The sequence below is a fragment of the Natator depressus genome, chromosome 1 (genome assembly GCF_965152275.1).
Source record: "Natator depressus isolate rNatDep1 chromosome 1, rNatDep2.hap1, whole genome shotgun sequence".
Classification (NCBI taxonomy): Eukaryota; Metazoa; Chordata; order Testudines; family Cheloniidae; genus Natator; species Natator depressus.
The window spans coordinates 8,570,100-8,576,771 of NC_134234.1; the positions used below are offsets into that span (position 1 = coordinate 8,570,100).

General features: G+C 48.4%; 1 long non-coding RNA gene across 1 annotated transcript; it reads left to right on the top strand.

Moving 5' to 3' along the window:
* The first annotated feature begins 3,240 nt into the window (after positions 1-3,240).
* On the top strand, positions 3,241-6,010 carry LOC141980996 (uncharacterized). The gene is made up of 3 exons (XR_012637637.1): positions 3,241-3,323; positions 5,047-5,141; positions 5,804-6,010. It is a non-coding gene; the product is annotated as an uncharacterized LOC141980996 (long non-coding RNA).
* The last annotated feature ends 662 nt before the right edge of the window (positions 6,011-6,672 follow it).

A 6,672-nucleotide genomic window follows, 5' to 3' on the forward strand; every position in this document is an offset into this window, starting at 1 on the left:
TACCAGAGCTACCACGATCTTGTCGGGTTGTCTTGGCTGAAACACAAGCAGAATATTTAATAATTGCAATCTGCTGGGATTTTCAGCCTCATTCCGAGATCTCCAGGGACAAACTCCTGTTAGCCCTGGGCAGCTCACCCTGCCTAGACACGGCACTGCAAGTTCATGGGGTTACAATCGAGGAATATTGGAATTAGCACAATCTAGTTGACGGGTCAGACTTTAAAAAAAGAGCCAGATTCTTGGAGAGAAATGCCAAGTGCTTCCAGCCAACGAATGACTAACTGTGTTGGGCGCCTACATTGCACTTAAAGGTCTCTTGGCGTTTTCATGATAAACCGTCGGCTCCTCTCCAGCAGGGATTCTCAGCAGTGTGCCTCCTGATGGAATGTTCCATTATCCCAGGGGGAATCGCTGACCTCCAAGAAAAGGGTTAAAGACAAGTGCTTAGGGCAACATTTCCAAAAGTGGCCTCTGCTTCTAGATCACCTGATGGCATGCTCCCAGCTCCCACTAACTTCAGCTGGGGTTGAGGGCTCCAACCCTCTGATAGTCAGACCCCAGGTGTCTCAGGTCTGGCACCAGAAAGGACCTAAATGAGCTTTTTAAAAACTGTCCATTCAGTTGGGTTAATTGTCAATCCAATAACTCCAGTTACAGTAGGACGTCAAAACTCTAGTCCAGACCAGAGGTTTTCAACATTTTTCATTTGTGGACCCCTAAAAAATTTCAAATGATGGTGTGGACCCCTTTAGAAATCTCTGACATAGTCTGTGGACTGCAGACCACAGGTGGAAAACCACTGGTCTAGACATACCTTTAAATGTATTGAATAGTACCTCACACACATGGGTATGAGCTCCTTGCCCTACACAAAAAACATACACATAGACATCTACAGTATCAGGATTTCATGCTATGGCTAGATTACATTCGGGGGCGGGGGGGGGGAATCCTGTAATAGAATCAAAGTGTCTCCACTTTTTAATGATAGATCATAGAATTTCTATGGGCAGGGCCTGGGGAAATCCACACTGTCCTCCCCTCAGCCCTTGAGAAGATATCTGAAAATGTAATACAGTCTGGGACTATATTGAGCATTTTGCAGAGCCTTTGGGCCTTTCTGTACTGTAATAAAATACCAGCGGCTGGCCTGTGGCAGCTGACTCGGGTTTATGGGGCTATAAAATTGCAGTGTAGATGTTTGGGCCTGGACTGGAGCTTGACCTCTGGGACCCACCCCCTTTACAGGGAGCCTAAACAGCTACGCTGCAATTCCATAGCCCCGCTGTCCCAGCCCTGTGGCAGTGTAAACAAACCCTTCAGCCCTACTAGAAATCACAGGAGATGCTACAGCCTACTGAGTCTATGGGATGCAGCTCCATTAGTGGCGACGCAGCAAGATAGCAGAGGAGGAATGTGCAAAAAATCAGTATCTGGTTCGGAAAAGGTTACAAATGTGGGGTTTGACAGTGAAAAGGTGGTGTTCTCTCCTTGAGAGTCAAGTTATTTCTTTGGGCTTCCATTCAAAAGTGGACACTGCCCTAAACAAAGAAAACATAAGTCACTGAGAATGTGGCTCTGTCAAAGCTGCGATATTTTTTGGCAGTGTCAAACTATCCTGGAAGAACCGTTTCAAGGGAAGAAGCATCACCCGGTGCATTGTTGTAAAAAGAAATATGAAATGTGTTTAGATTAATTTTCCACCCTCCTATTCAGCACACATATCACACCCCTATGTTTCGTACCCATTCACTCTGTGTGCATATCGACCCCAACAACCCCAGGTACAGCTCAGCAGCCGCCCACACGAGGCAAAGTCCCACTTTCTCCAGTAAATACCCCAGGCCTGTTGCTCCCCACTCCTGGCCTGATCATGCTTTCACTGAGCAAGGCACTGCCACAGCCTAGTCCCCATGTCACTGGCTCTCTGCCAGGATCCAGTCTCCAAATTCCAATGTCTGGCTCCCTTTCCCAAGCCAGAAAATCAACCCCCAAAGACCCAACTCCCCAGTAGGCCCTCCAACTGAGGAGTCAGCTTGGCAGGTGAAGACGAGAGGCAAATAGGGGAGTTTTTCAGGGCGTAGCTGTGGATCCAGTGCATGAAGGTAAAGGGACTTGGTGAGTTGTGTGTTGGTCTGTTTGCTGTTTGCCTCCATGTGGGTCGTGTGGCTGGGGTTTTGGGCCTCTGACCAGGCCAGGTGACAGAGGTCTGTTTGTGTCTCTGAGAGGGTCATGTGGCTGTGACCCTTGTGCCTAGGATCAGCCCTGGTGTTTGACATCTGAGTCATTAATCACCCCATTAGCCCTGTGGCCAGGTGCCCAGTTTTCAACTGGAAAGTCTGGTCGAAAAGGGGACCTGACAGTATCTGGTCAGATCTACTGACCGAACACATGAAGTTTGGTTACTGCTGGCAGAGGAGGCGGGGAGGTGACGGTCATCACCTGAGCCAGCCTCTACTCAGCCGGGGCCACCTCCAATCTGCGTCTGGTGGCTGCAGCTTCCAGCCCTGGCTCTGCAGGCGAGTCCCTCCCAACCCGAGCAGGGGAAAAAGGAGAATAGTAGTGAGCAATAGTGGGAGGAGGGAAGAGGAGCAAATAAGCATGGGGTCTTGGGGGGAAGAGGCAGAGCTGGGGAGGGGCCTGGGGGGAAGAGGCGGGGCAGGAGAGGTTCCGGCACTCTTGTTGGAGTGTCCGGTTTTTAAATATTACAAAATTGGCAACCCTACCTGTTAGCCATGGGGCAGAACTAAGCAGCGAGGCCCAGTGTATAAGGTAGTTAGTTACCAAGCAAACACTTGACCAGGCACTTGGGTGAGGCACTGAAATATTGAGCTATGTCACTATTTTAACCCCATTCCCTAGGAGATGGTCAAGAGACCTGCCTAGTCAGCTGGTTTTGTACAGTTTAACAGCAATTATGAGTAAACACAGCAGCACCATGGATCATATTTCTACCACCCAACGTCTTTCAGGTAAATATAATCACCATGAAGTGAAAGCAGGATTCCCACACAACTACTCTGCACCCCCTCCAGCTGAAAACTGAATTCAGGGTCAAACCTGCCTCTGTTTTGGCTGGGCTGCAGTCCGTGAGATAGCAATTCCTGCCTGGGAAATCCCAGTTACTGAAATGGGAACAATGGATCAAAGTGAAACAATCTGGAGGATGTTTGGTTTTGATGTGTTCTTTCCCCCAAATCTCCACTGACGTTCCTGATGGATTCTCCTATAGCCGCACAAGGGAAGTTGGAACCACGATGAAGCCTCTCCTGATCCTCTTAAAATTCTTCCGTCTTCAAACCTTGCTGGAAATCCCTGAGGTAAACACTTGAGCCTTGCCTGTGAAGCACTTTGTATTTTCTGCTCAAGGCTATGCATGCAGCCATATTGTCTTAGAATCCTAGAAATGTTGAGCTCAAAGGGATCTCAAGAGCTCATCTGGTCCAACTCTCTGGATTGTGAATGTAGATTCCACAAGCCCTTTTGGAACCCAGAGCTTAACTGCTCTTATAGTTAGAAAGTTTGTCCTAATATTTAACCTAAATCTCTCTTGCTGCAGATTAAGCCCATTACTACTTGTCCTACCTCCAGGGGACATGGAGAACAATTGATCACCATCCTCTTTATAACAGCCATTCACATATTTTAAGATTATTTTGGGGTCCATCCTCAGTCTTCTTTTCTCAAGACTAAATATGCCCCAAGCCTCTGAGTATTTGTGTTGCTCTTCTCTGGACTCTCTCCAATTTGTCCACATCTTTCTTAAAGTGCCCAGAACTGGACACAGTTCTCCAGGTGAGGCCTCACCAGTGTCAAGTAGAGTGGGACAATTATCTCCCATGTGTTACATAGGACACTTCTGTTAATACACCCCAGAATGATATCAGCCCTTTTTACAACATCACTTTGTTTGCTCATATGTTAGAGATTCATAGATTTTAAGGCCAAAGGGACCGTTCTGACCTCTGTATAGTGCAGGCCAGAGAACTTCCCCAAAATAATTCCTAGGTTATATCATTTAGAAAAACTTGTGCTGAAGTAACTTCAATGCTGAGTCTAAAGATTTTAGTTTCCTTACTCTTGGTTTCAGGGCTTTTTTGACTAGCTTTCTCATTTACTGACATGCCCTTTTCACAGTTAGTGTTGCCATGTGCATTTTTGGTACCAATCCATCCTTGAACTTAATTCTATTCTGCTGACTATCACTTAGCCCTGGTCTACACTAGGATTTGAGGTTGAATTTAGCAGCGTTAAATCGATTTAACCCTGCACCCATCCACACAACGAAGCCCTTTTTTCGACTTAAAGGGCTCTTAAAATCAATTTCTTTACTCCACCCCCAGCAAGGGGATTAGCGCTGAAATCGGCCTTGCCGGGTCGAATTTGGGGTACTGTGGATGCAATTAGACGGTATTGGCCTCCGGGAGCTATCCCAGAGTGCTCCATTGTGACTGCTCTGTATAGCACTCTCAACTCAGATGCACTGGCCAGGTAGACAGGAAAAGGCCGGCGAGCTTTTGAATTTCATTTCCTGTTTGGCCAGCGTGGCGAGCTGCAGGTGAGTGCAGAGCTCATCAGCAGAGGTGACCATGATGGAGTCCCAGAATCGCAAAAGAGCTCCAGCATGGACCGAACGGGAGGTACGGGATCTGATCATTGTATGGGGAGAGGAATCCATGCTATCAGAACTCCGTTGCAGTTTTCAAAATGCCAAAACATTTGTCAAAATCTCCCAGGGCATGAAGGACAGAGGCCATAACAGGGTTCAGGTGCCGCGTGGAAACTTAAGGAACTGAGGCAAGCCTACCAGAAAACCAGAGAGGCGAACGGCCGCTCCGGGTCAGAGCCCCAAACATGCCACTTCTATGATGAGCTGCATGCCATTTTAGGGGGTTCAGCCACCACTACCCCAGCCATGTTGTTTGACTCCTTCAATGGAGAGGGAGGCAACACGGAAGCAGGTTTTGGGGATGAGGAAGATGATGATGATGAGGTTGTAGATAGCTCACAGCAAGCAAGCGGAGAAACCGGTTTTCCCGACAGCCAGGAACTGTTTCTCACCCTGGACCTGGAGCCAGTACCCCCCGAACCCACCCAAGGCTGCCTCCCGGACCTGCCAGGCAGAGAAGGGACCTCTGGTGAGTGTACCTTTTTAAACAGTATACATGACTTAAAAGCAAGCATGTTTAATGATTAATTTGCCCTGGCGTTCGCGGCCAGTACAGCTACTGGAAAAGTCTGTTAATGTGTCTGGGGATGGAGAGGAAATCCTCCAGGGACATCTCCATAAAGCTCTTCTGGATGTACTCCCAAAGCCTTTGCAAAAGGTTTCTGGGGAGGGCAGCCTTATTCCATCCACCATGGTGGGACACTTTACTATGCCAGGTCAGTACCACGTAGTCGGGAATCATTGCAGAACAAAGCATTGCAGTGTATGTTTGCTGGTGTTCAAACAACATCCATTCTTTATCTCTCTGTGTTATCCTCAGGAGAGTGATATCATTCATGGTCACCTGGTTGAAATAGGGTGCTTTTCTTAAGGGGACATTCAGAGGTGCCCATTCCTGCTGGGCTGTTTGCCTGTGGCTGAACAGAAATGTTCCCCACTGTTAGCCATGGGGAGCGGGGAGGGGTGAGGGGCTAGCCACGTGGTGGAGGGAGGCAAAATGCGACCTTGGAATGAAAGCACATGTGCTGTGTATGTAATGTTAACAGCAAGGTTTACCGTGAAAGAGTGTACCCATTGTTCTACAAAATGTGTCTTTTTAAATAACACCGTCCATTTTTTTTTCTCCACCAGCTGCATGTGTTTCAAGGATCACAGGATCTTCTCCTTCCCAGAGGCTAGCGAAGATTAGAAGGCGGAAAAAAAACGCACTTGCAATGAAATGTTCTCTGAGCTCATGCTGTCCTCTCACACTGACAGAGCACAGACAAATGCATGGAGGCAGACAATGTCAGAGTGCAGGAAAGCACAAAATGACAGGGAGGAAAGGTGGCGGGCTGAAGAGAGTAAGTGGCGGGCTGAAGAGAGGGCTGAAGCTGATAGGTGGCGGCAGCGTGATGAGAGGAGGCAGGATTCAATGCTGAGGCTGCTGGAGGATCAAACTAATATGCTCCAACATATGGTTGAGCTGCAGGAAAGGCAGCAGGAGCACAGACCACCCCTCCAGCCCCTGTGTAACCAACTGCCCTCCTCCCCAAGTTCCATAGCCTCCTCACCCAGACACCCAAGAACGCGGTGGGGGGGCCTCCAGCCACCCAGCCACTCCACACCAGAGGATTGCCCAAGCAACAGAAGGCTGGCATTCAATAAGTTTTAAAGTTTTTAACTTTTAAAGTGCTGTGTGGCCTTGTCCTTCCCTCCTCCACCACCCCTCCCGGGCCACCTTGGCAGTTATCCCCCTATTTGTGTGATGAATTAATAAACAATGCATGAATATGAAGCAACAATGACTTTATTGCCTCTGCAAGCGGTGATCGAAGGGAGGAGGGGAGGGTGGTTAGCTTACAGGGAAGTAGAGTGAACCAAAGGGGGGGGGGGTTCATTAAGGAGAAACAAACAGAACTTTCACACAGTAGCCTGTCCAGTCATGAAACTGGTTTTCAAAGCTTCTCTGATGCGCATCGCACCCTCCTGTGCTCTTCTAACCACCCTGGTGTCTGGCT